This window comes from Chiroxiphia lanceolata, chromosome 1 (assembly GCF_009829145.1).
Source record: "Chiroxiphia lanceolata isolate bChiLan1 chromosome 1, bChiLan1.pri, whole genome shotgun sequence".
In the NCBI taxonomy this organism is placed as follows: Eukaryota; Metazoa; Chordata; class Aves; order Passeriformes; family Pipridae; genus Chiroxiphia; species Chiroxiphia lanceolata.
Genome location: NC_045637.1, coordinates 86,627,546 through 86,654,980, shown reverse-complemented (window position 1 = coordinate 86,654,980; position 27,435 = coordinate 86,627,546). Strand labels below are relative to the sequence as shown.

The 27,435-nt window shown below is 39.5% G+C and overlaps 1 long non-coding RNA gene across 1 annotated transcript; it reads left to right on the top strand.

Annotated features, from left to right (window-relative positions):
- On the top strand, positions 1–25,474 carry LOC116793758. The gene is made up of 4 exons (XR_004359588.1): positions 1–98; positions 1,857–2,002; positions 24,013–24,080; positions 25,001–25,474. It is a non-coding gene; the product is annotated as an uncharacterized LOC116793758 (long non-coding RNA).
- Positions 25,475–27,435: the final 1,961 nt, after the last annotated feature.

Genomic DNA, 27,435 nt, shown 5'->3' with positions numbered 1-27,435 from the left:
CTGTTGAGCCTTTCATTGACTTGGAATCAAGCTGTAATATGGGATTCGAGTCCTGTACGGGAACATATCATCCTGTGATCTGAATGCTAGCCATCAAGGTAAAAGATTAATAAAAGGAAAATTGTTTTAACACACTCATGCTCAAAATTAACAACCTGGCATTGCAAATAGTGTGCAAATAGTGTCAGGGATGATTGGCTTCAAAACAAATCCAACTACTTAGCTTGCGTTCAGAAGAATAGCTTTATGCAGAGGACATAAGGCTCCTCTGAATTTCTGCACACACAAAAAAAAAAGTCTTTCTAAGGCTTCAACAGGAGCAAAGAAATGTGTCATTGTCTTTAGTGCCCTGACACTAACTAATTCAGCCAGCGATGAGCAACAGAAAATGCAGGACGGCGCTTGGCCGGCCGAAGTCCAGATGAGGGTGCTGGAGAGCTGAGAACAGCACCGTGAAACGCCTTAAACTCCTTGAGCCGCGCGGAGCAGTAGATCCACCCTCATACCATTGTGTTTTCTCCTCTATCGGTGAAGCTGCAAACCAAATAGGGAATTAATAGAAATCTTTCTTATGTTTACCAGATACTTATGTATGTGGATGCTCGTCCTACACTTGCTGTCTTCCAAATTTATTTCATGACTCTTTTTCATCACTTCCTTTCTGCATGGCTCTGCTGAGCAGCTATTTTATCTCCACCATCCTTTCTTGGTCTATTTTACATGTCAGATAAAGAAACTTGATATCCTCAGTTTCACCTGTACGTTTAACTGTTTACTCATAGAACAGATATTGTCATAAAAAATGAAGAATAATAATTTATATTTGAAGGATAGGCAAACTGGTGCTTAGAGACTAAGAGAGAGTCAGCAAAAAGATATAGCCACTTCCAGTCTGCCTATGTGCAAAATTTAAGCCCTTTAAACTGTTGTGTTGGCCAATTTGCTATGCTTAAAATCCACCAGGAGAACATTTTCTGACTTAGGCTTTGACATGGAGTTTTTTAGGTAATGATTTTGTAGCATGAAACACAGGGACGTCCCTGAAGCTAGAGCTGGGATCCAAACTTCTCTTTGCACTAACAGGGCCAGCCAGCAGGCTACAGCAGAGTGGTGTGAGAGCTGCTGCTGCCTCAGCTCTCTGCAGCTTGGAGTCTCTTCAGCATGGAGGTTCCCTGCCTTCCCCCCATCCTCACCTCCTGCTCTTCTGCAGTATCGGGGGGTTTGGTGGCTGAAGTGTCCTGAAGCATGAAATCTGTGATTGAATCCTCTCCAGGGCGACAGGGTTTCAATTCCAGTCTTAATCATTGGGCTGTAATATAGAAAGAGAAAAATTAAAAAATTGGCACGTGCATCCTTGGGAAAAGATATATGCCAGCTTCTAGGTATGGGAGTGGAGGGCTGTGGATAGCTGTTCACCAGGGATGTGCCAAAATGGTTAGGGAAGCAGATGATTCAAGACATATTCCTGATATTACTTGCTTTTGCATTGCTGTTGGCTAGCTGCAGGTAATCTGCCCTTCTGTGGCCCTGTGACTCCCAGGCCTGACGCCTCTGTGCCCAGATGTCTGTGTTGGCTCTTCTCTGTGAACTGCCCCTCTCTGAATGTAGGCTGCACCCAGCAAAGGGGCTGTCCTGGGTGGCAGCTGGGGTTTGGTTGGTGACCCCCTGGAAAATGACCGTTTGTATCTCAGCCTCTCAACCCCAGCCTAAGTGCTGCCATGGACTGCTTGTGACTGCAGCAGGCCTGATCTGTGATCCTCTTGGATAAATACTAGATTTTATGATATTAATATATAATGTAAGCCTTTGCAGGACTGGAACATTACTATATCTGACAGCCACTCCTCCCCTCTCAGGATTCCAGTCATCAGAGGTGTGAAAGAGTAGTCTTCACAGAGATGTAACCACTGCCCAAATATGCCTCCTCTCTGTGCACAGAAAGGAGGAAGGCATTCCCACAGAATGGAGGTGTTCTTCCAGTACATTTGCAGAACCTGGCTTGGTAAGCTGCCCTGAAAGGTGGCCTATTACAGTTTTACAGAGCAAACAATACAAGTTTTCAACAAATGGCAGAGTCGAGGTACCTTAGAGTGATGTAAAATTACATATTCATACAAGTTGTCAATTCAATGATTTGCATGGGCTTAGTGTTTACTCTTTGAGAGTTCTGGTTTGATAAATACTAAGTTTGTTGCTATAATGTGAGCTAAGATCACCTCAGGGTGCCCACTACTTTAGATTGCTTCTAGCTTGGTCTGCATGACATAGTTGGCAAAGACTAGTGTGCGGCTCAGAGAGATCTGTCCCATGCACCAAGTGGCATTAATCATATAGCTATATGCATACTTTTCTTTTTTTTTTCTTTTTCACATTGCTGCGGGGTATCCCCATTTGCTCCCAGACCTTCTTCGCTAAGGGCAAAAGCACAAACTTACTTCCCTGTAGCCCCCTAACTAGTCATGCAGCTGCCACAGCGCCATCACATTTTAGAATTACTTCCTTACTGTACTTCTGTGCTGCCTGACCCTTTCCCCTCCCCCTTTCTTCTTTGCTACCTGCAGCACTGCAAACCCCAAGAGCAATGAGCAGAGCTGAGAAATCCCCCAAACTCAGTTATCCGTGCAGCTACTCAGCACAGCTCTCACAGCACTCAACATGTGCATTGCTTCCCCCACTGGGTTTTTTGACCTTTTCTGTGGCCTATTGTCATTTAGCATCCTGTGTCACACCACCTCACAAGCCCAAATAGTTTGTTCTGGGATTAATTGCTGTGGTTCAGGGCCTCAACCTGATGAGCAATGTAGCAGCCGCTATGCAGCAGTCAAAGCCAGCAACAAAACCCTAAGTAGAAAAGAGAGATAAGCTCCTTTCCCTCTCCTCTCTCTGCAAACTCAAACACTCAACCTAAAGGATTCTGCATACATTTTTGGATAAAGCAGCATCATGGTCTTCTTTTTTTTTCCCTTTTAATTGCTCTGTCCCATAACAGAATTCCTTACTATTGCAGTTTTACCTTGTGGGAAGATAGCGTTGCAAGATATGTTTCATTTCTTCCCCCTCTCCAACCCCTGCAAGGGAAGCAGAATTGTACCTGGAAAATTATGTGTTAGTGTTTGTAATAGTGAACATAATTATGAAAAATTATTTTGGTATCAAGGTAGGACAGTCAGGGGGATAAGTGCAGGACTGGGAAGCAAGAACACTTCATCTCTACCACTGACAATCTCCTTGGCCAGGGGAAAGTTCCACAGACTCCTGTCTGGAACATTCATTCACTTAAGTTAATTTTTCTTGATTTTTGGATGCCCGTCTTGAAACAGATAGGATGGATGTGCCAAATGACCACAAAGTGCCTGTCCCAGCACATTTCTTAGACACCCCTTGTCAGTAGGCAGTTGTTGAAAGTGAGCTCAGGTTGAGCACCTAGAAACAGAAGGCTACTTTTGAAAAGAAGGCTTTAAGGCAATAGTTTTATGAAAACACTGACTATCATGAATGCTTATTTCAAAAGGTAGGCTAATACCCAAGATGAGTCTTTCAGGAGAGTGAGGTGAGGAAGGGTACCTCCCCTGCTGCTGCTATCACTTTGGGCAATCCCAGTCCACAAGTGATAGGAAGGCTGACAACATTGTGCCGCTCTGCTTGAGAAGGGCCCAAGGGTGACAAAGCTTGATGCTCCCAGCTCAAGAATACCTTCACTGTGACTGAATGTTGCTCCACAGCACAGCTATGAATTATGATGGTAGTTCAGAATTGATCTTAGGAGGTCTTGCTGCCATATAATAGGGTGATCTCTTCAAGAGTTTTTTTAACTGGAAGAAAGGATATAAAAAATTAAACATAAATAGAAACATGAGAGAAATGGAAACAGGAACATGCACTATGTGTTCCTGGGCTGTGTAAATGAGTCATAGGATTGAGTTTAAAAAAATAATAAGTTAATAGAAACCTCTGTGGATAACTAGTAATCTGCTTTATTAGTGGTATGACAGGATTTGAGCAGGAACATTTAGGCTGGGACTAACAGAAACCAATTTCTTCCCTTTTCTGTTTGCCTATCAAAACATTTGACCAAGATGTATCTATGCTGCTCGCCTTCAAACATTGATATTTCATGGGAGACTTCAATCTTCTTACTTCATCTGTAGTAATGCACAGTACTACTTGTATGCAGACTTGCATATAATTGAGTACCTACCATGATGGGTTATGGATCACACTTGGATTCCTCTGGCCATTGCTCTAACAAAAATCATAGAACAAGCACTGAACTGCCTGCATAACCTTGTAGGTGTCGGTGGTTAAGCTGCAGAGGCATTTAGTCAAACCATTCTCCCTGGCGATACATTCCGAAGCGCAGCAGTGTTTTCAGGCCTGCTGGAAACACGCCAGGTTTTTGCTGAGCCTTACATGTGCTGGGGCATGACTTTGAGTAAGGCTGTGTGAATATATTACCTGCAGTGTTAACTAACTGTAATGGTTTCATCCCTTGTGATGTAGTGACTCATTTCTTTGTGTGCATGCACATGGCAGGTAATGCTCCTAAAGCTGTTCTTATGGTTTCTGATGTGGGTTGATACTTGACTTGCTAATGCCCATGTCCTCTCTTCATGACATTGCTTCTGGAAAGTATTGTTCTCTAAGACAAATTTCAATTTCATTTTGATTACCATATCCAGTCTCCTTGCTTGACTTGCCACCCTAGAGCAGTATAAAACCTAAAATAATTCTTTCACTGTGTTGAAAGGTCTCTGGAGAAGAATGACGTCTTAATAGTTCTCTGTGTATTCCATAGCATTGATTATTTGCTTTCCCACTTCCACAATACAACAGTATTTTGGAAAACTGTATGCTTACAATTACATACTGGGATTCATATAAAAATCATGAAAATACCATTTAACAGATGTGGGAATGCCTGTTTGTGTCTCCAAGATCTATGTTTGCAAGCACCTTGCTGACAAACTCTTTTGTGTCCATATCATCTTCCCTCAGCATCACCCGCTGTTTGCCTTCCCCTAAACCCCGCTGAGATCTCTCCCAGGGGTGGAGAATCTGTGTGACGAGAAGGAAACGGCAGTGGTCTAGCCAGATGTCAAACACACATCACTTTTTCCTGGCCCCCAGCAGAACTCACAGGCGTGGACTGTGCAGAAGACTAGTTTAGGCTGAAAGTGTATTGCACAACATGCCTAACCCCTCTGCACTAAGGGACAGAGGGGCGTGTTGTGTAAAGGGGAAGATGGCTCAGAGCCAGCAGCATCTAGCAGAAATCATGTTGCAGCACTGCTGCCATGTCTGAGAGACACTGCTTAAGAACGTTTCCTCTGGTTTCCTCTAGAGTTAGAGAGACATATGCAAAGCCAAGTGTTGAGCTACAGCATGTGTGTATTCGGGCTTTGGGCTTTAAAGACTAACTCTGTTTGTTTACAGATCCCAAGATTGTGCAATATCATGCGCCAAATGTTATTAATAATTTTGGTTCTTAAAGTGTGGGAGTGTGGAGAGAAATGATTGTATGTAAGTGATGTCACGCAATGTGAAAGAAGAGAAAGCGAGCCTTTGTTTCTCTGTGTGTGTGGTATTCCAAATAGAGCAACCTTTGCTTCATTCAGAGATAGAACAGGACTAACAGGAAAACAGCTGTTGGCATGAAAACCAAGAACAAGTCTGCAGTAAGACCCAGAATCAAAACTAAATAACTTGCATGAAACTAAGACTGTGAGTTTTAGATGTAAATCTTCACTCTTGGTAATAAATGAAATCACTGTTTTGTCAACAGAAGGGCTCACCTTAACTTGGCTATGAGTCTTCCCTTACTCTTAAAATCTGTGGAGTACAAGGTTTAAGATGAGTTACCTTATGAAACATCAGCTTTTACTCTTTGATAGCCTGTGTTTTTAAAGCCAGTGCATGCAGTCCAGGATACCATTTCTGTTATAGACATAAATATCTTAAATTTTACTGGCAATATTTTCACTGTCAGAAGTCTTCATATAGTTTAAGAGGTCCTAGGTTAGCATTAATTAAAATAGCTATGCAACAGTGTACATAATTACTGCAGACAGCCTAAGTACAGCTGCAGTCATAGACACTTTCTCTATAAAAGCAAAGCCAAAAGATTTTTTCCAAATTTTTCATGAAGTTATATTTCAGTGTCTGTATTCCAAAACTCTATCCCAGAAATTAAGCTATGTTCAGAAAAAGTCTCACGTCTTTATCTCATCTTTATAGTCTAAAAGATGGAAAGATGAACTGAATTTATTGAGATTTGAATCACCTCTGTCACTAAATCTAACATAAACCCAGTGACAGAACTTCAGTGGACATACCTTGCCAATAGCTGCCTCTGTAGAATTTGATCCATGGGACAGGCTAATTTAATATTCCTAATAAACAATCTTAAGACTCCTGGTAGTTGTCTCTATTACAAAACAAACAGATCCAAGACATCTCAGAATGTCACTATACAACACTATCTGTTGTATAGTGTTACAGTGTCTTTTCCATGTAACTACTAGGTAGAAAAAGAAGACTATAGCAACAAGCTTTTCAAAGTACCCAACTTAATACTGAACCCTTAATACTGAGTTTGAAAATCTGATATAGTGAATAATTTGCATCAAACTGCATCCTGATTCTGTAACTTCTCACTCTACAATGCTGGCCTGTAAGAGCTCGTAAAAAAGGAGAAGTTGTTTAAAAGTCCTGTTCTTCTTTCCTTACTTCCTCTGTAGGGCTGCTGCTGTAGTATCTAAGTCCTACTGCATACTTTGGGATTTGTTTGACTTTATATTTGCCTTGCTGAAGGACTCTGAAGAGGAGACTTTGAGCTTGCTCAGAAAATGCAACAAAAATGGTGGACGATGCATGAAGTGGTTAAAAAGGGACAGATCCCAAGGAGTCTGACAGTGATGTGAAGGCTGCTCCCAGTGTAATAGTAGTGTGGTATCTTAGCATGTATACTGTACAAGCTTTTGAAAATGAAGTTGTAAAAGAAAGCAAAGGGGCCACATACATAATGAAATTACATTATGAGTAACAAAAGTACCACCTAGCCTGTGAGCTTCTCTTTCTCCAGGATCTGTTTGAGCCTTCATTTCCTTGTATCTCTATTCTGTGATTTGGCATTGTTTCATTTCCATGCCTGTTCAGAAAACTCTTCCCTTGTTGGCATCTTAGAATGAGATGTGAGTAGTGCCACTATGTTCACTGTGGTGAATTACCAAGGCAACATGTTGGCCAGGACCAGCCCAGGGCCAGTACTTGCACAAGGATATCAAGGCTGGGTAGAGGTAGACAAGGATGGAACAACTGGGAGATGAGATATGGTGGAGCTCAGGAAAGCCTTCAGGTGCTCCTGGGGCAACAGAAGAATGGTGGAAGCAATTGCTTCTGTTGTCCTGATGATTGCTGCCACCTTGAGTACACCCATCCCTTCATCAGTAACCCACCTTGCTTCCCAGGGCTTTGAATAAGACAAAGTTGGCCATTTGGATATCCTTCCTGAATCTTATGCATAACATCTTTTCCTTTAATTCTTCAGAAATTGAGTGAATCTGTACGGTTCTCATTTTACTCTTCTTATATTCCCTACCAGTGCTCCCTGGGCCCAACATGGTCCCAGCAATGGGATTCTGTGTCAGCTCTTCCAGAAGGCAGTGGGACTGACTACATTTGTACTGTAATTTTGAGTTCAATTCCTAAGAAAATACTAAGATCCATAATTTTACCTCAAAAATCTGAACAACTACATCATGTTGTCTGCACCAATTTTACTGCCTTCTTGTTGTCCTATTGCTTTAGAGGAGCTTTGTATGAAGACAGAGGTATTTCCTAGCAAAGGAGTGAGACTCAAGTTTACTGATGAGTGTAAAGTCTGGCTGTCTTGAAACATGAGCACTCTGGGTTGGAATGGCTGAGTTCTGAGAAAAGAGGGTAAAAGCTAAAAAGTTAATCTCTTACGAAATTAATTTATGATTTGAAGGTATCTAGAAGTGCGTAGGGAGAAAAAAATGGGATGAAGCCTAAAACAAAATTCCAGTAATTTATTTTGAAACCAAATTAAAAAAAAATTATTAGAACCACACCATGTCCCTTCATTAAAGGCTAGCACTATCTTCTAGTGAATTTTCTAATTGTCCTTTAAAAAAATTAAACCAGTATGATTTCCTTTCTTTCTTGAGTTCAACTTGCTTTTGACTGTTAACTGAACAAAATCTGATGAGGATGTTTTGCATGAAGTTATAATGTATTGCTGATATGTTATAATTTATACAAATTGAACTTCCACTGATCACTTCCGTGCTCACAGTAAAAAATTGAGTCTTGACTTCAAAGACAGATTAGAACTTGAATAGTGGTGTACTGATGGGCTGTCTTTTGTGGGTGTTTGTTTGTTTGTTTACATCGATGCGGTGTGCTAAGAAATCTATTGAACTTTCTGTAATTCATTCAACTTACACGTCAAGAGTCTGATTTGTAGGGGCTGCTCTAGTCCCCTTCAGACCTCGTTGGAAAGTTGCTATGACAGAGGAGCTAGGGATTTCCCCATCAAGGGAAGTCCCCACTTGATGGTGAAGCAGATCTAGACCCTTAAAGATACCTTTTGGTTATGAAAAGATACCTTTTGGTTTCATATACCTCTAGGCATATGAAAAAGTTTGTCCTCTGGCATATTGGCTCCAGGAAAATCATTATCCCTCCCATTCTACCTGTGTATTCAGGGAACTGGGTGTGTTACAGCAGTTACAGGAGGCACCTTTGCTTGCCTTGTTGATTCAGTTGTGTGCTAGGCATAGCTTATTCATACCCAAGTCTCCAATGAGTTAGTATGTAAGATTAAAACCGGTACATCTCCAGCCACATAAATTTGGCTTCATTTTCTTTGATCTTCTTTTCCTTTTAGTCACCAAATATATGTGCATATGCCTATACTTATGTGAAAAGCATGTACTCTCATAAGTAATAAAAGTAAAGGACAGAATATAAGGCCTGCACAAAAACACAGAATCCTATTTTTTTTCCCAATGTAGAATTGGTTTCTAAATATTTACATTTAACTAACACAATAAAGATGAGGAGCCATTTCCCCTCAATTTATATAATACATATTTCCAAAAGGGCCGAAAGCTTGATACATTGACAGGATATAAAACATAAAAACCCTTCAACTGAAATCAGCGCATTTCTACTTCCCTGGCTGCTTGGTAGACTCCAAGATGCTTTTTAGAGAGAGGGTTTTTCCTCCCTCTAGAAGTGTAGTTCCTCAGGTTTTTATTTGTAGGGCTTTTACAGTTCCCTTTCTAAACAATTCCTTTCCTCCCATTATTAGAAAATTTGATTTCATGGAGATCATTTGGGAGATTCAATAACCACTGGTTTTCAAAATATTGCAAATATGCAGGAAGGTAAATTAGCTATGTGAATTTAGGAGTTCCCTGGCAAATTTGAAAGTAATCATCTCACATTTATGTAGTTCCATTCATTACCAGGGATCTAGGTGCTTGCCAAATACACAGAAAGATGACAAATAATATTTAATGTGCTAAATTATGGTATCCAGTCAGTTAGAAGAAAGCTATGAATGAAATTACACTTCAATTTTATTTCAAGTTTATTTCCATTAGAATTTGATCCAGTTAGAACGTGTACTATTGGGAATCCGTAACTAATGGTTTGAATTGACCACCACACTGACTTTTACAGCCAACATTTGCAAAAACTGACAGAAGATCCCTGATGTGTTCTCTTTCCTTCATAGGGCAGTAAAACAGTGTTTTCAGCTCACTGTTCCTGAAGGGAGGTTGACCCAGAGACAAGAGTGCTCCTATGCAGATCCCAGCCTTGTGCTTGCATTTTGGCTTGCTTGATAACTCCCATCCTAATATGAACAAGGTCCAGGGCTGTGGCATGGAATTATTCATGAGCAGTTAGTTTCACTGTGAAATGTGCCCTCAAGCAAGAGGAACATGTTCTATCAACATTTTCTGGTAACCCACAGCACCCACATCCTCTGCAAGTGAGAGGCAATAGGTAACAAGGGTGATAAAAGCACTGCATACATTCTCTGAAACTCACAGGTCAAGATGAGTTTATTAATGATAGAAAACTCCTGAATGTTACCACTCAGTCCCCAATGCAGGGGAACCCCTCTTCCTCCCACCCAGCCTTTCTTTTTGAAGAGCACATAAAAGGTTTTGGACAAAATTTTATGTTTGTTTTATGGTGTCTGAATTACTGCACTAGTACTGTGTTTGATACTGTACTCTTGTGAGAAATAGATTGTTTTTGCATTAGACTCAGCACAGAGATGAAACAAGTTGCCCAGCACTGTTCAAAGGGAGTCTGTGGCAAAAGAGCTTTGGCTATCTTGCACATGACATAAATTTGGGATCTTTATATCATTTTGTGCTTTCCTCCATGTTTTGAGTGGCAGCTAATGGAAAAATAGGAACATGCAATGTTGTGAAGAGAAGTTTCTCTAGGATCAGTCAACAGACTGGTGGCAGCAAAGAAAATGGAAGTGGCCCTGCTGTGGAAAGTTTTCTTTTGACTCTGCATGCTATGAGGAATCTGCCTCCTGGTTAGTGTGAAGAAATGGTGTGATGTTTCTTTAAACAGCTGTCATTATCTGGTGCATTTCCCGATCTGAAATGATTTGAAAATCACTGCAGCCCTGCTACAAGAAATAGATGAACTGATATTTTGTATCAGTAGCAAATTGTTTGTGTGCACCCTAGAGTGCTAATGGAATTCCTGTAGAAGATATTCTGCAGGAACGTGAAGGAAAGGCATACAGATATCTCAAAGGTTTTGGAAAATGGTAAGCTGCTTGGTTACCCCCATTTGTATCTGGTAGTTGGTCATTCCCTTCAGTATTTCAGGGCAATAAGAGACTGAATGTCCAATGATACCTAAAGTGAGGCCAGTTTTGATTGAAAAAGACTGTGACTTGCTTTTCCCATAGGCTTTTTTCCTGCTGGTAGTTTCTGGGACTTTCCCTTCCTGGAAGGTAGTTCTCTGTGGCTTGCAGCTTATGACAAGCTTTCTCTCCAGTGCCCATCTGGCACTCTCGGGAGCTAAGCCAGCTTTCTGCCTCGTCTCACTACTCCCACTCAGAAAAGTTTTCAGAGCAGAGTAGAGTTGCAGATACAATTGTAAGGGGGTCACTTTTCTTAACCCAGCACAGCACTGTAGAGATTTTCCATTCTTTGGGTGTGGATATGAATGCTTTGCACAGTCTGGTTGGCAGGTTCTGTGTGGCCAGTTAGGTAAGTAGAGAAGGTAACTTTCTTCTGTTGACTCCATTTTGCAAGGTGTCAGCCTTCCACATGAAGATGTGTTCATTTTTGCACTTCTATTCATGCGGCAAAAATACTGGCAGACTCTTCACTTGCCACACAGCTACGTGTTTCCCAGAATAAGCAACACATTCTGGCTGGTGAAAGAAAGTTTCACCTGTCTGAAGTCTGAAAATAAATCCCTGTTGGTTGCTAAAAGCTGGCAGGTGCCTTCTAAAGGACATTGTGAATGAGGCAACAGAAATCTCTGGTAATCTTCCCTTAGAATGGGGTCAGTTGTATAGGAGGGAACAGAGCAGCGGATGGTGGACAAGAAGAGTCAAATCTGTTGAGGGGTTTTGGTGTATTGGCACTAGACTAGAAGTAGTTGCTGGTTTCACCCATGTTGTTTCATGCAACTGTGCTACACATGGCAGAAGTTATTTGAAGACATAACATAAGCACATTTGAATAAACCAAGCAGCATTTACTCTTACTATGGCATTTAGTACTCTGACCTGTTGCCTAGCAGTTTGAAGTAAGTTATATACTAAAGATTGGTGTGGTGACAATAGTCTTAGGCTGTATGTCAGGCTAACCAAAAGGTGCATTCTGATGGCTCTTGCAGAGCTTAACTTGGGTTGTTTGCTGGGGCAAAACAAAATATGGCCATTTGGCATAATTGCGACCTGGATCTGAGATACTTTTTTCTGGATCTCTTTCCCCCCGTGGTGTGGGGCTGCCCAGTTCTAGTTCCATCTCCATCTGAGGAACCATTTCCGACGGCTTAAGTGGATGGGGGGGGGGGGACGACGACTCCAGCGCCAGGGGTTTCTTCAGGTCCTGAGCCTGGAGGGGAGAGGTGCTCTCCCCTCCCCACGTGGTCCCATGGCAGCCACAGAGACAGCACACAGGGCACAGAGAGGAGGCAAGAGAGGGTTTATTGTTGGGGGGGTTACATTTATAGGCTTAGGAGGATTCACAGAGTAACCAATTACAGGTTGCAGGAAGGGGTTAACAACCAATAGGAAGGGGTTAAAAGGGGCCAATGAGAACACCTTAGGACATCTTCCCAGGACATTCCTGTATGGGAGACAATAGTCTTTCACAGGGGATGTCGGGAAGAAGAAAGCATGAGTTAGCAAAGAGACTACAAAAAGCCATTTTGAAACATGTTTAAACCACAGTTTTCTTGTATACTGCAGATTTCCTGCCACACTTTTTCACTGAGATTTTTGATGCATTCAAACCCACAATGGAGCAAGACTCTAGGACAGAGACTACAAACAGATTGCAGTTGAAAGGCTTGACATGAACACCTGTGCATTGATCTTGCTGCACTACCTAGTACAAGAATCATATCTCTTTGCCATGGGTCTAAACATTTCATTGTGTTGTTTATTCACTGCTTATTTCATCAAACTGAAGAGAAGGAGTGCATAATATTCTGTGAAAGATTAAATCTGAAGCCACGTTTCTCCAGGCAGGCTTGGTGTGAGTTGTCATGTTCAGTCTCTAACTGAAATTCATTTTACTGCTTTACTGTCTTTTTTAAAAATAAAAATATTTCCTAGTGCAAAACAGCAAAATAACTGCTTTACTCTGAACAGCATTTTTTCCTTGTAGTATTTTTGGTTACATGATTGATTAAAGTTCATTTTTTCTTTAGTAATGAAGTGACTAATAAACTATCTGTGCATGCAAAAAAAGATAATATTATAGTTGAGATGCTGAGACTCATGGTCTTCATTTTTAATTTCTTCAATTTTCGTATTCTTCACAAAAAAGTCAGTTCCTGATTTAGATTATGACAAGGTATATTGACAGACACCCACAAGAAACTATTAATATAGATTTTTTTTCCTTATGACTCTTTCTTATTCATGCCTTCTTAAAATAGGGGGAGAAAGTAGTAACTTTGCATGGATTAGTATCTGTGGCATAAGGATCTAGTGCAAGATTTTTATCTCAAGATCCAATGTAGAGACAAGGAAGGAAGTGGGATGTCAAGTGAGAAGCTTCAGGACCTGATTCTGTTACAGAATGTGTAGGTTCTAAATTTCAGTGTTTGTCTGAATCTTCGTTTCATCACTAATACAAGAGAAAAGGCAAAACTGGAATTACGGCTGAAGGAATTCATACTATGTAATGTGCATCCACTGAATTGCAGCTAAAAAAAAATTTACCCTTCAAAGCAATGATCCAAAGTAAAAAATATTGGTTGCAGTACTTCAGTGTAAACAAAAGATGTCACTATGAGATGCAAAAAACATTGAGGTAATTAAAGTTTGTCCTGAAACTTTTCAGATCATACCATTATGCTTTAAGAGTGATTATTTTTAGTTTCTTTCTTTCTACAAAGGGAAACCACTGAAGACACTCTGTGAAACTACTTCATCAAAAAAAAAAAAAAAAGCACCCCATGTTCTGATTTAGAATGCTCCTTTCTTGATAGGAATGTTTATAGAAATGCTTCCAAGTTCCTGTAAATGCCCCCACGTTTCACACGTTCTGGACCCTAAAGAAGATGCGGGTGAATCATTAAACCAAAATGAAAGAAGAAGGATATGGAGAATACAAAGTTTGTGAGTTGTAAAGACAAAGCATAGTATAAAGTGGAACAAAAGGGGAAGTTTCAAAGCAGTAGATATTAGAGAAAAAATGACACCAAACAAAGAGATTTTCTTCTGTCCTCATCCATACTTCAGTGGGATTAAACTAAATGCAACAGAACAATGTCTTATGCAGTGTGTATCTCAATTTTCATGATCCCATTGATGTCAAACTCCTCCTGACTCTTCTGGAAATAGGACTGCACTCGTGTTGTCATCAGGCTAAGCAGTAGGGCAGCATTTTCCCAAAAGTAGCATTATTAACAGCAAAGATGCATCTGCAGACACAGCCACGCTCCTTCCAAGGTCGGTTGGACTGACACTCTTGTTCTGAGTTACTTCCTCCAGAGGTACCTCCTGGGCTAGATCTGAAAATTTTTACCCGGGCCAACTGTCTCTGTTCCAGCTTTCTTGAGAGTTTCAGCTCTCCTCTCTGCTTCTCAAGTATGATAGAGCAGAGGGTGGTTGTCAGGCTTTTCTCCGTCTTTATTGAGGTCAAGTCCCCAGAAGCCCAGGCCATTTCCTCAAAACTAGTATTTGGCAGAAATGTCATCTCTGCATGCTTGATGCTCTTTATCCCTGCTTCCACTTCTGACTAGGCATCCTCTGCTAGACTATCATGATTCTTACGTGAATCTTATACATATTTTTCAGTCTTTGCTTTTTGTGGTTTTGGTTTTTTTTTCTTCTTTCTGAAGTGTGAGCACAAGATTCAGAGAGGAGGTAGTTCATGGGAAGAAATTAATTGTCACTCTGTTAGTCCTTTGGGGAATCTTTTCAATGCTCAGTACAACTGGAGACTTGCATTGATTTCTCTGTGAGTCCTGTCTGCTCTGAGGAACCTCCCCATTTAGGGGGAAATCCACATTCAGCCGCAGCTGGGGGAGTCCCAGGCAGCTGGACAAGACAAGAGAGGGATGTAAAGGACCTAGAAATTGCTTCAGAGAAACTAAGGCATCTGTGTAGGCAATCTGCAGTGCACACCAATAGATGTAACTGAGCTTGGAAGACCTGTAGACTTGAGAGCTAAGCCTGCTAGCTGTCCCATAATGAAACAAGCTGGCCACCTTGATCTCACTCCCTGGAAATAATGAGTCTGGAAATTTGGTGAAAGCTAGTTGTGGGAAGTGATGGGAACTTTTGCCTCATAAAGCAGTGGGGAAAAGCTGAGCAAACATGTCGGGATTTCACCACGTGAAAGAAGAAGAGAGGAGGCCTCTGATATTTGCAGAATTAAAAAAAAAATGTTTGTTTCACTAGTTGGGATGCAGAAGTTTCATATACCACATTGGGTCACATTCTGGTGAGACTTTATGCAGGGATACATGGGCAGGTACAGTGCGACAGGAAGCAGGCCATGTAGCTCAGCTGCTTGTCAATATATCTAGAAGTCAAACCCTTTCTTTCAATATTTATTTCCAGGTCCAATTTTGATTACTGGCACTATGCCATTGAATTAACACATCACTAGGTCAAGTCAACTGTGGACATAATCCTATGCTGTGTTTAGGATGAGAATCTACATATACATTTGCCTCCATTTAAGCAGTTTGTTCTGTGAAAACAACTCAGAAAAATAAGTTGGTTCGAGCCTATCCAAACCAATGGAAGTTTTCCTGTTTCTTCAACAGGATCTTCAGACCACAATATCATTTTCTAGCTGAATGGTAATGGAAGTGTTAGTGGTTTGATCTTACTAGAAAAAGTAAGATCACTGTACTAGGAAAAGTACAGTGCTGGTTTTTTGCCATCTTATGAAAATTATAAGGTAGGTGACAGCAGAAGATGTATTAAAAAATATTCAAATGTTGATAAAAGTGTTGATGAATTTTGGATCCTGTAAGAACTTCCCTGAAAGGTAAAAAGCACATGTTTCTTGCATTTTCATTACCTTGGCACCTCCTTAAATGAATCAGGTATGTCACTCTGCAGACTGTGGTGTTACATTAATTATAGTATGCCGTACAGCATTTAATGAGAGCAAGCCCATTAAATCAAATTCAGAAAAAAATCTGAAAGTCAAATTAATTCTACTTCTTAAAAAGTTTGTATAATATGTAGTATTTCCATTTCTTAGGCTATTTCTATCGTTACCACCTTTTCCTAAAATTTTTACATGTGTTTCTATATAGTAAGTCGTTACACGATATATTTATAAATGTTCTTTAGTTGCCAATTCTCATTTTTATTTTCTAACAATTTTAGGATATTCCTCTGTAGCTGTTCTTTCCAATTATACTGTTGTAAAATCTCATATATAGATCAAGAATCTTCACCGGTTAAATAAATCTCTATATGTAAACAGCTTCTTTTTTTTCTGGCCATGCAACAGCATAGTGCCTTCACTTGGCACTCATATCATATTCCAATAGTGGCATATGTAGACATATCTCTGTCTACATATGCACTGGATGCTGATTTATGAAAAAAGTGGTTTAAAATAAATCTACTCAGATGTAAGTGTTAAGGAGCTCATCAGAACTCTGAATTTGTACTGTATTTATTAATAGCTTATTGATTTCCCAGGGTGTCCAGACTGAAAATAAATATTGTATGGTATCGTGGCTGGAAATTAGAGTAAAACTTATCTGCTTTTTTTAGTAGGCTTTTTTTTTTCTTCTTCTTTGCAGTACACTTCACCGTTGCGGTAGATTCTTTAGAGTATCCTCATTTTACTTGACTGTAGTAAAATAAGGGATGCACCTGCTCTAGTAAGTAAATAATACTAAACTGTTTAATTTGGTAGACAATTATTTGAATTGTGCAAGCATTTACGAATCTCAGCCAGGGTACTGTAGAAGCAAATTGTATTTGGAAAATGTGTAATTCACAGAAGTGTTATAGTACTTTGGAATACTGTACAGTACCATAAAATAATACAAGGACAAGATATTATTAATTTGCATACAATTCTATTAAAACTAAAATTTTTACTCAGGTATCGCAAGACCCTTTGCTGTAAAGGGGGTTCTCTCCTCTTAGAGCTTACAATCAAAGAGTAGTCCAAAACCACAACAGTGTAACACAGTCTAGTAAGAAAGAGGGAACTTGAACTGGTCTCACTGTTATCATAATTAGGAAGCACAACAAAGGACCAGTTTACAGGAAAACATCAAGGCACATATAAGTAGGATAGAAGGATATACGGTGGTGTAGATCGCAAAATTTGACAGGTGGCTGTAGCACAAGTTCTTTGGTAGGACCCTCTCATACTAAGCATTTCAATGGCAAGCAATACAATTAGTAGATTAGGACTAGACTGTGATGGGTCCTACAAAAAGAATACTGGTAGGATTATAATTCATATGATTAAAAAAACCCCACGAATAAGAGGTGTCTCAAGAAAGGAGATGAAATAAAAATATTAATGTAGAAAGTTTGGCTTTGCTAAAACATTGGCATGGTGCAAGACTCTGCTGCCAAAGCTAGGAAAAAAAAAATTACTGGGCGAGTACAATTAACCATATTAAGCTTACTCTGATGATTACACATCCACAGTGAGTTGTCAGAAAGACAGGCTGAGTTATTAGTTTGGCTGAAATGATTCATGCCTAGAGTCGAAATGTGGATTTGTAAATGATGAGCATGAAGTTGTTAAGTGCATGGGGGGAGTGATTATTCAGAGATAAGGGGCAGAAGAAGCTAAGGGAACCAAACTGAGGGTTTGACAGAACACCCTGTCTGCCTTGGAGTGCTGGAGGGGAATGAAGTTGCCTCCAAACATCTTTCTGCTATAGAGGACGGAGAAGAATTAGGAAAAAATGGAGATCCTGAAGCCAAGTGTGAAATTTTCAGAAATGACGTTGTACTTGTGCAAAGAACAACTGGCAGACCACGAACGAGAAGCCTGCAGTGCTAGAACTGTAAGCTTCAGTTAAGAAGTCACTAGAGACAATGGTGAAAACAGTTCAGTTGAACTCAATTGCCAGGAACTGAACTGGGGAAGGCCTGAGATGTAATTAAAAAAACAGCTCTACACAGTGTGCTTAGAGGTGCCATGTGCAACACATCTGGAGTATCCGACATCATTAGTTAGGTGTATTTGCTAAGTAGAGACCATGTCACTAAATAATTCTAAAAGAAAGAGCTCTTCCATGTTTCAAGTATAAATCCTGCAAGAAATAGCTGCAATTAGTTAAGGGAGAAGACTGGTAGTATAGGATGAATTAATTGAAAGAGATTAAAATGCATATAAAGAAAACTGAGTAGATGGTTCGGAAGAAAACAAACCCAACCCAAACCAAAAACCCCACCTATGCAAAGGTGCATAGTGAAAAGAAAGAAAAATAACACAGATGTTGTAAATTAACAGGTAGAAATAATTGATAGAGTTCAGAAAAAAATACATTTTAAAATCAACAGGAAGAGCTATGTTTGCATTGCACTGATTTTGAAGAGAAAAATATGCTGCTTATATTTTTATCAATTCCTTTTATGTGAGTGTTGGCCATAATTTTAGGTATTTTGCCTTATTGATCAAAATTATGTTTACCTGCTCCATAATGAATCTTATTCCAAGAGAGATGGGAAGAGAAAAATCTGTAGAAGTAGCAGAAATAAGGACAGGATATAATCAAGGTTATTTGTGTGGGGAAGAGAAACAGACAGATAAGAAAAAAAGTTAAGAAAAAAGAGAGAGAGAGTGATGAAAGGAGGTGCAAAAGACCAGGAGATGGAATAGGGAAGGATCGTGATGGACAGAGAAGATATTAAATGAGGAAAGCAGATGAAAACTTACACTTGTGAGGTGAGAAGAAGGAGAAAGCCAAAGAAAAAGCATGAGCAACTGAAGGCAAGCTAAAACAAGGAGAAAAATCACAGTATATTTAATCGATTATCACTGGAAAGAAATTGGTGGCTTCTGGTATGATTTAGTACATCTTCCATAACATCCTGAAAGTTCTCAGCGAGAAAGGAGACCCACTATATTAGGCACTAAATAGCTATAAGGACTGATTTTAACACTTTTTCCCTGCTGGGCTTTTTTTGAGTGAAATCAACCTCTTCCCACAAGTATCTTTTTTTTGATCACAAATTCTAGCTCCAAGTTTATATCTGCCTTTTTCTTTTATGAATATTATTTTTTTTCACCAGAAGAAGATGGTTAAAAAGAATTTACTTTGTTCTGGATTATTTGTTCACTCTCCAATTCTCACTTTATGAACCCATGCTCTTATATTAGAAAGTTCTTCTGCTGATCATTACTGGAATGAGTGATCTTTCTACGCAGAAACATAGTGAAGCTACCTTTCATCTTTTCTTTCTAAAATGGTATCAAGAAGCTGCTGTCAGTATAGGTTCAGTTTGCTTCAGTCCTGTTAATTCTGTCTTCATTGCCTGTGGTAGGAGATAAATTTTTATTTCCTTTTTCAGACTAGAAGTCTTTTGGAAATCACCAGAAGATTTGTTTTAATGTGGTCTGTATCTCAGATACAAAGGTAACATTTTAGAGCTAACTTCAGGATAGGAGACTGAAGGGATAGATCTGAATGATGAAATGAAACTTGGGAGTACTTGGAACATTGCAAGACAGCAAAACAAAATCAAATATTTTGAGTTCTAATTGGAATGCACCCAAACCCAGCAAAATGTTTCAGTCAGGAGCAAAGGGTGAGAAATGCTTTGGGAAGTTCCAGCAAAAGCTGAGATTTGATTAAAATTAATCTTGAAGTTCCCCCACCCACATGTGTCACTTGATATTCAAAAATACTCACAGAAAACAGAAACTGTATGGAAGATTTTAGTTTCAGCTGCATTTCCTAGCCTAACTTGCAGGACCAAGAAGAAATGACAGAAGTTACTCTCATTGATTCTCTTAGAAAGTGGGAATCTCTTCTGAAAGGCTGCAGCGTAAGGAAAGATGCATTTCTTAAAAGGCTGTCCTTTAAAAGCTGAAGCAGTACAACCTGTTGGTGGTGGGTTTTTTTAATTTCTGCTTAAAGCTCTCCATTTATTCAAAAGAGTGAATGTCTAGTTATGCTTTGGAAACACATAATAAAATATGTTCCTCACTGGAAAGATGTTAAGATCCCCATAATTAGATGAAGAACAGTAAGAGGGAGGAAACAGTGTTATGCTCATTTTTCTGAGGTGCAGTTTTTAGCTTTTGGATATTTTTACCCCTTAGACTTCAATAGGTAAATAGATACAAAAGGCAGGTTTAAATAAAGAACTCTACTTTCAAAATGTAAATTAGATGTTTCAAAGTCTTCAGATATTCCAACTGAAGTATGTTGTCTAATTCATATGAAACTCTGCACTGTAGACCTACTGAAATGCAGAAAACAATGCCAAGTTTTATGAATCTTAAATCCAGTATCTTTGCTAATACCCTTCCTGTCATCCAGTAGTAAGGATGTGACATGAGAACTGGAAGGAGAGCTAAGACCATGGAATTAATATTAATTTTAGCTTACATAAATTATCTTTTTTATTATTATTATCTGAGGAGTTTAAGACTTTTAACAAAAGGGAAAAAAAAGGAAAGCAAAAAAATCTGTGAAATTGTAGAATATTGTAAGCAAGTCACCAAAAGCTGCAGGAAAAAGCAAACCCACACAAAATGATGTATAGAAGTAGATACAATACTAACATAAAGTTCAGATCCCCATCTTAGGTCCCTGATTACTGAAAGAGAGGGATGAATGTAAGAGATTTGATGTACAAAGAAACTGCAATGTTTAGATATAGCTTGAATATGGAGGTTTACAGAGCTGGTTAAGTAAAAGATGGTACATAACAGTGAGACTGAGCTGAGGATGTCTTGACAACTGAGAATGTGGAGAAGGTTTTTGGAAGAAAGGCTTGAAGTTCTGTCTGTGTTGTTTTTAAAGCTGATGGCTAGACACTATGAGAAAATATAGAAACAGGGTGTTCATTAGGAAGGCAGAGGGAAGGTCTAGGCAAAAAAATTGTGAAAGGCCGAGGCTAGTGGGGCAGAGCTACAATAGCAGCATTTTTATGTGAGATCTCCCTTAGCGGTAGGAGATACAAGGGAAAAAGAAGCAGAATCATTGAGTCTAAGACTTAGTTGAAGTTGGAAGCGATCTCTGGAGGTCACTTAGTCCAAGCTCCTGGTCAAAACAGGGAGTACATTACAGACAGATAAGCTTGCTCAGGCCTCGCCCAGTTGGGTTTTTGTTGCACACAATCTCTCTGGGCAGCTGTTTCAGTGCTTAACCACCCTCCCTATGGCCAGGTGTGAAAATCCAGAGGACCACGTTTGATGTTGAAGAATGGTACAACCATTTTATTTTAAAGGGATGATTTCAGCTTTAGGAAAAAGTGCCAGTGAATGAGATTTCAGAACTGGCCCTAAAGTATGGCACAGAAAGAATTGAGACTTTTCTGAAAAACTTTGGTGAGCTCTAGGGATAAGAGAACTTCTAATTTATTTACATTGGTACGTAGACAGTTAATGCTTATGTGATTTTGCAGATGCTATCCCTTTCAGTGGTTGACCTATCCATATTTATGACCCAGGTTTTTGTCCCTGTCTGTCTGAAATGTTCGTGGTCAGATATCTTTCCCGATGTTCAAAATATTCTGGGGAATCAGAGACAGAATTAAAAAGAAAGATTTAGTCTAGCCAGAATGCCTTCAATAGTGAGTGTTCTGTTTGGAGGTTCTTTTTGGCTTTCAAATATAAGATGAAATGCTTTATAGTGTGCAACCATCACCCAAAACCAAAGTCAATAAAAATACTGTTGATTTTGTTGAAAATAGAGTTAGGCTGACACTTTGCGGTTTTGAAAATTCTCCCCATAGGTGTCAACTGAAACTACTCAGAATATTGACTGTGATGGAAAAAAATGCATAAGTAATATTATTTGAGACTGAGAGTTACATTGCACAACCTAGTAATGCCATGTATTTGTGTAGGTGCTGGATCAACTCAGTTTTCTCACCTCTGTGCCAAACACAGTGTGACACCCTGCTCAAGGCAAGGCAGAACTACTTTATTATCAGAGCTACTTTTGTGCCAGGGGGCCACAAAATCATGAAACAGTAGCGTGAATGTCACAAGTGCACAACAAGCATGCAAAGCATGTAGCAGGCTCACAGCTAAACAGCATTCTGGATGTTTATTCAACTGCTAAGTAAAATTCATAATATAAGTAGTAGATTTCAGGCCCTAGAAGAGACTTGTACCTGGTGTAAATTTAAATTATCTGCTGGAGTGTGCGTTAGTTCCTTACAAGTTTGTGCATCTGGACTTCACTGTCAAAGGATCAGTGAGTGTAGTAGTGTTTTGACGTCAAAATCCAGTCAAGCTGATGTTTGGATGCAGCCTAAGGTGGGTACTTGGTTTCAGGAACTGGATAGTTTTCTTCTGTTTCTTCATCTAGAATTAACTTCAAGGCCTGTCTTTCATTTCCAAGTAGTGTAGTGCTTCTGACTTTGCTGCTGCCCACACAACTGTCATTTCTCCTGCATTTTTGCTGAAATAGTGACTTTCTCTCTGGTCAGCCACCAAACTAACATCATGGTAGAGTCACTGAAGGCTCACTAGAAAGAAATCTTGTCTAAAGACAAGAAGAGCCAAAGGCCAGTTTAAATGTGACATTGATCTGAAGTCACCACGGAATAATTCCACCTCCTGTAGGAACAACTGACGTCATCACTTGCATTGAACAAAGGGGTTTCCCCGGATTTTATCTCTCTGCAGCTAGTAGGTGTGGCCAGCTAAAGGAGGTGAGATTTGATTCAGTTCTTTGTGAAGAAGTTCAGTCTTTTGCAGCAAGGATTTCCATGCCTTGACTCAATGTATATAGGAGCATGCCCTTTGTTTCACATTATATTCCAGTCACTCTGAAAGTGGTGAGTTTGAGTAGAAAATATGAAGGCACATAATATGGTATTCTGGAGAAAAAAATCAGGAAGGAAAGAAGCCATCACAAGCTTTAGAGATCTGGTTGGATTTATGCTATCATGTACATGAAAATAAGTATATTTATGATGGGAAACACTGAAGATGACAAAGGTGAAACCCCATTACTGGAAACATTTTACAGAGTAGAACTGCCCTTGAGACGTTAATTCATAAAGCTGAACAATACCTTCAGTGAGCTCAATGAGCAGTAGATACTGCTGTATATAAAAGATCCTTATTTTGAGTCAAAGTTGAAGAACAAAGGCACAGTTGTGTCTGGTCAAACTGGTCAGCTGGCATGTCCAATGGTAGCTGAGAGCAGATGCCTAGGGGGGAATCAGAAGGTAAGGTAAGAATATAGTGTAACTTTTCCAGAATCTTCTTCTGGCCTTCAATAATGTGTAGCTCATGGACTTCCATTGCTAAAGGATTTCCTATTTAGTGATCCTTTATGGATTTTTCTAGTTGCTTATTGAGCCCATGCAGCACCTTTTTACATACACACTTGTGCAGCAAGGATTTACAAAGTTTAGCTCAATGTATAAAGGACCACTTCCTTTGTTCCAGCCTGCTCTGTGCAGGTTTTATCCAATGCCCCTTAGCTCTGGCATTGGAAAAGAGACTAGGGACAGCCATTGCCCATTCACTTTTCCTATGGCACCTAGTTTAATAGATCTCTAAACATATCCTTTGTCAGTCATCTTTTTTGCATAATGGAGTCTTCTAAGTCCATGTCTTACAGAGCCACATGTGGTATGTGTACCTGTGAATTATTCTCAAGCTCCAAAGCTTCCAGTTGAACAGGTGGTTTGGAAGGAAGGTTTGAGATCTGTTTTTCTCCTCAGAAAATACTGATTAATTTAAAATAATGTATTATTGTCATTGAAAATTATTAATTTGGTGGTAAAAACATTAAAGATTTAACAATACTCACTTTCATTTTTCTTCATCCCACTGTTTCCCATAAGCTGGTTTAGAAAGAAGATACTTTTCTTTACTTGAAAGATCAACTTTATTTTTGTACTGGAAACAGTTTATCAAGAAAAATACAGGCACTTCTCTGGGAAAAAAGGTCCAAAATCAAACTCCTCTCTGTGGTTGCTTTCATTCTCAGTGGCTGAAGCATAGATCCTTGGAGGGCAGGAGTGAAGATAAAAGGCAGACTTTCAGAAAAAGGAAAGCAAGCATTCACTTGTAACTAGTGTTTGACCCATCATGTTTTTTTCTTCTGCCATTTGATCTCTAGAGAGTGGAAGATAGTAAGGCTTGGAGCTGTGATGTGCAAGCAAGAAGGGGACTGGGAGGAATGGTGAGGTAAGTGAGGGACAAAGATTAAAGGGAAGAATAAAAGGGGAGTTGAATAAATATGTATGGCAGAAACAGGGTAATCTTGCTTCCACGTATGCAGAAAACCTGTGCTTTGGCTGTTGTATTGAGTAATGATTCATCACTGCAACACAATAAAGAAAACAATTTTACACTTTCTTTCTCGTTTCACATGGGCAGAGGAAAACAGCTTCTCGATTTTAAGATTTAGCATCAATGTTTTCAGTAGAGAATCAAGTATGGATTGAAGGTGCCAGACTGCCAAGTACACCAGAAGGTGCACAGAGACCGAAATCCTCTGTGTAACCACAGAAAGGCTCAGAGGCAGCAGCCTGTAGACTTCCCAAACATCAACATACAGTAGTCTTGTTCTAAGGGGATCCTTCCTTCCCTTTCTCTCTCCCTCCTTCCCTGGTACTAAAAATGGTTGAATGACCTCTTCCATGTCAGCAACTTGTTGAAAACCTTTCAGACTTAGGGGCAAAGGATACAGGTCTGTTGATTTCAGTGAATGTTGCACTTGATGGACTGGAGCTAGCTGACAGTCACTTTTTGGTGTCCAATAGAACATAAACTACATTGAGGTTTTCTGAGCACAGAGACATGTAGTAGTTTGATTTGATTCAGCAAAATCAACCCTTTTTATGAACATTCTATTCTGAATTTCTCTTATGGTCAAAGAAGCTCTAAATGTGCAGCACAGACAGGCTGTCATAGCTCCTGTTCCTCAAAAGTCGGTGCTTTGCCTTGTTCTGTTTCTTGATGAACTGCAGAAAATATTATTTCATGTCACTTGTGTTCTAAAATAATCCCCACTCTCAGAATGAGGTCTGCTTGTTTCAGACAGCATCCTGCTGCTACATAGACTGTCCACTGTAATGTCAAATGGAAATACTTTTCTTCTGTAGGATCACTCCCACAGGTGCCAGTGAAGGAGGCTTCAGCAAAGAAAGGATGGAAGATCCAGTGGAACAGCTCCTAGCTACCTGCTGTGTGAAGTTTTTTGCCCTTGAGCTTCTTGGGATTGGTATTTCAACCAGTATAACCTATTGCCATCAGGACTAGCACCAGCTCTGCTGCTCAGCTGTGAGTTGTAACAACACACATAACAGAGATATAGTCTTGGGAAAGTCAGAGCAGCAACTACCCACCACAGGGGACGTGTATCCCAATACCTACAGCTTCTGCTAGCCCTCCTCCTTCTTACATCCTTTCTGCTGAAAAAGACAACACACAAAGAGACATGGAGAAAAGTTAACGTGTTCATCTCTTTATATTGCTTCTCTGTTTCCTGTATTGAAGGGGCCAACATATTTGGTTAATATAGCTGCTAGCCTTTTGCAAATGCATTTGTCATAATCCTAATGACCCCACTATGTGGAATGAAGGTGAATCTGGTGAAGATGTTTAGATTCATGCACTGTGTTTGTGAACTTCTTCAAGTCTGGAAAATCTGCTGTTGTTCTTTAGCTTTGGCTTTTCGATCGTGTTTTCTGGGCAGTAAATCTCTGGAAACACTTCCAGAAAAAGGGATCTTGTGGTTCACCTGCCTGATCTATTTTTTGAAAGCAGGTTTGCTCTAGAAGATTTTGACTTTGGTATTTTTTTCCTACTGTGATATTTTATGTTCAGACCTTTAGAAAACCTGGTGGCGTTAAGCCGCTGCCATCCCATTGTTCTGTGGTGCTTCCGATTTGCATGGAAAATTATTCATGTTAATAACTCTCCATTGTTCACGTCTTATCTTCCTAAGTCATGTCAGAGAGCTACACAGTGCAAGGCCTCCTGTCAAAAGGCTTCTTTACACTTAAAGGCATGAAGGGATTTGCCTGAAGTGAATTCAGATGAATTAAAGGTTTTAGAGACTTAAGTAAAATCATGCCGAATTCTTAAGATTTTCTTAATTTCTCCTCAGGTCACGTTGTCCACCTGTGCCTCTGCTAGTAGTCTTTGACCCAAATACTTCTGCCTATGCTACTGCCAAGCCTTGTTGTGTTTTAAAGGGAGACTGACTATTGTTTTGCATGGTGATGGAAGACATTCAGCTCACAGTGTGATGGAAAGGTACTTTTTCAGCTGTGGTGGAGTTAGGATATTGATTACAGATATCACTTGAATTCAGCATTGCCTACCCTTGCATTTGCTGCAAAGGGGTATGCGTGTTCCTAAAAACTGTGAGGATAATTGCTGGTCAAGTAAAGTTATCGAGGCCTTTAGATTCATTGCCATTTTTCCCCATTTGTATACATAAGGTAATGTTCTGGATAAAAAAAATAATGGGTTTTAGAATTTAGGTTCATGAGCATCTTTTCTTAATCTTCAAAAACTGCTAACATGCTCATATTACAAGAAAAAAGCTAATGTTTGATGGATATAATCCAAACTGCAGAACTAATACTAATATAAGATGCAGTGACTTGTATGTAACTGCAGAAAATTGTAAAAACATGTTAAAAAAACATTAAAGCATCTTTTCAGTTGCTGTTTAAAACCACTCTTGTTTCTCAGTTTTTAAGCACTATCACTCAGCGCTGGTTTTGCTTCCTAATGTTGATTTGCTTTAAGCTGAGCTTTTGTTTCACAAACTTTGTGAAACACACCTGTTTAAACACTTTGGCAATATGGAGCAAACCTGAAAATGCCTCAGTATCTATTATTTCATAACTGAAACCCAGTCAGGTTTCTTTTGTATTTTAGTATGATATTGTAAGCCACACAGGAAACCTACCTTCATTTCTATAGTGACTTATTCTAGAATATTTGTTCAGATATTATCAACTATATTATATATTAAAATTACTCAGTGTTGGCACCACTCCTAAAGACAAATCCATGTACATGCATTATAGCTTTATTCAGATATTAAAAGAGTATAAAATGAGTTTCATTTTCTGACAGATGACAAATAAAGTAACCATCAAAGCAAGTGGAATAATAATCAAATGAAAAAAGTCACTGTGAAATTTCCTGAAATGTCTTCTCTCTTTGTTTACAAAAAGATAGGTCAAATGAATCTTGTGTGACAAATGGTGTTCCTTTTCCTACTGAAGTCAATGACTGAGCTACATGAGTTCACTGACAGCATAAGCTGTTCCTGTTAAGCAGTATGTGCCTTCATGGACTTCAGTGTAAATTTGCATTACCCTATCCAGGTCTAACTAGAGTTTGACTATTGCATTCCCTCCTGGTGGGTTTGACTTTTCCTGAACAAAGTACAACTGTCTACAATGAAGAGACAAAAATATTTTTGCTTACAGAACCAAATTCAAAGACATGAGTAAATGAAACATACTTAGTAATTCTACTAATAAGCTGAACATTCAGCCCATGTTATCAGCATTGC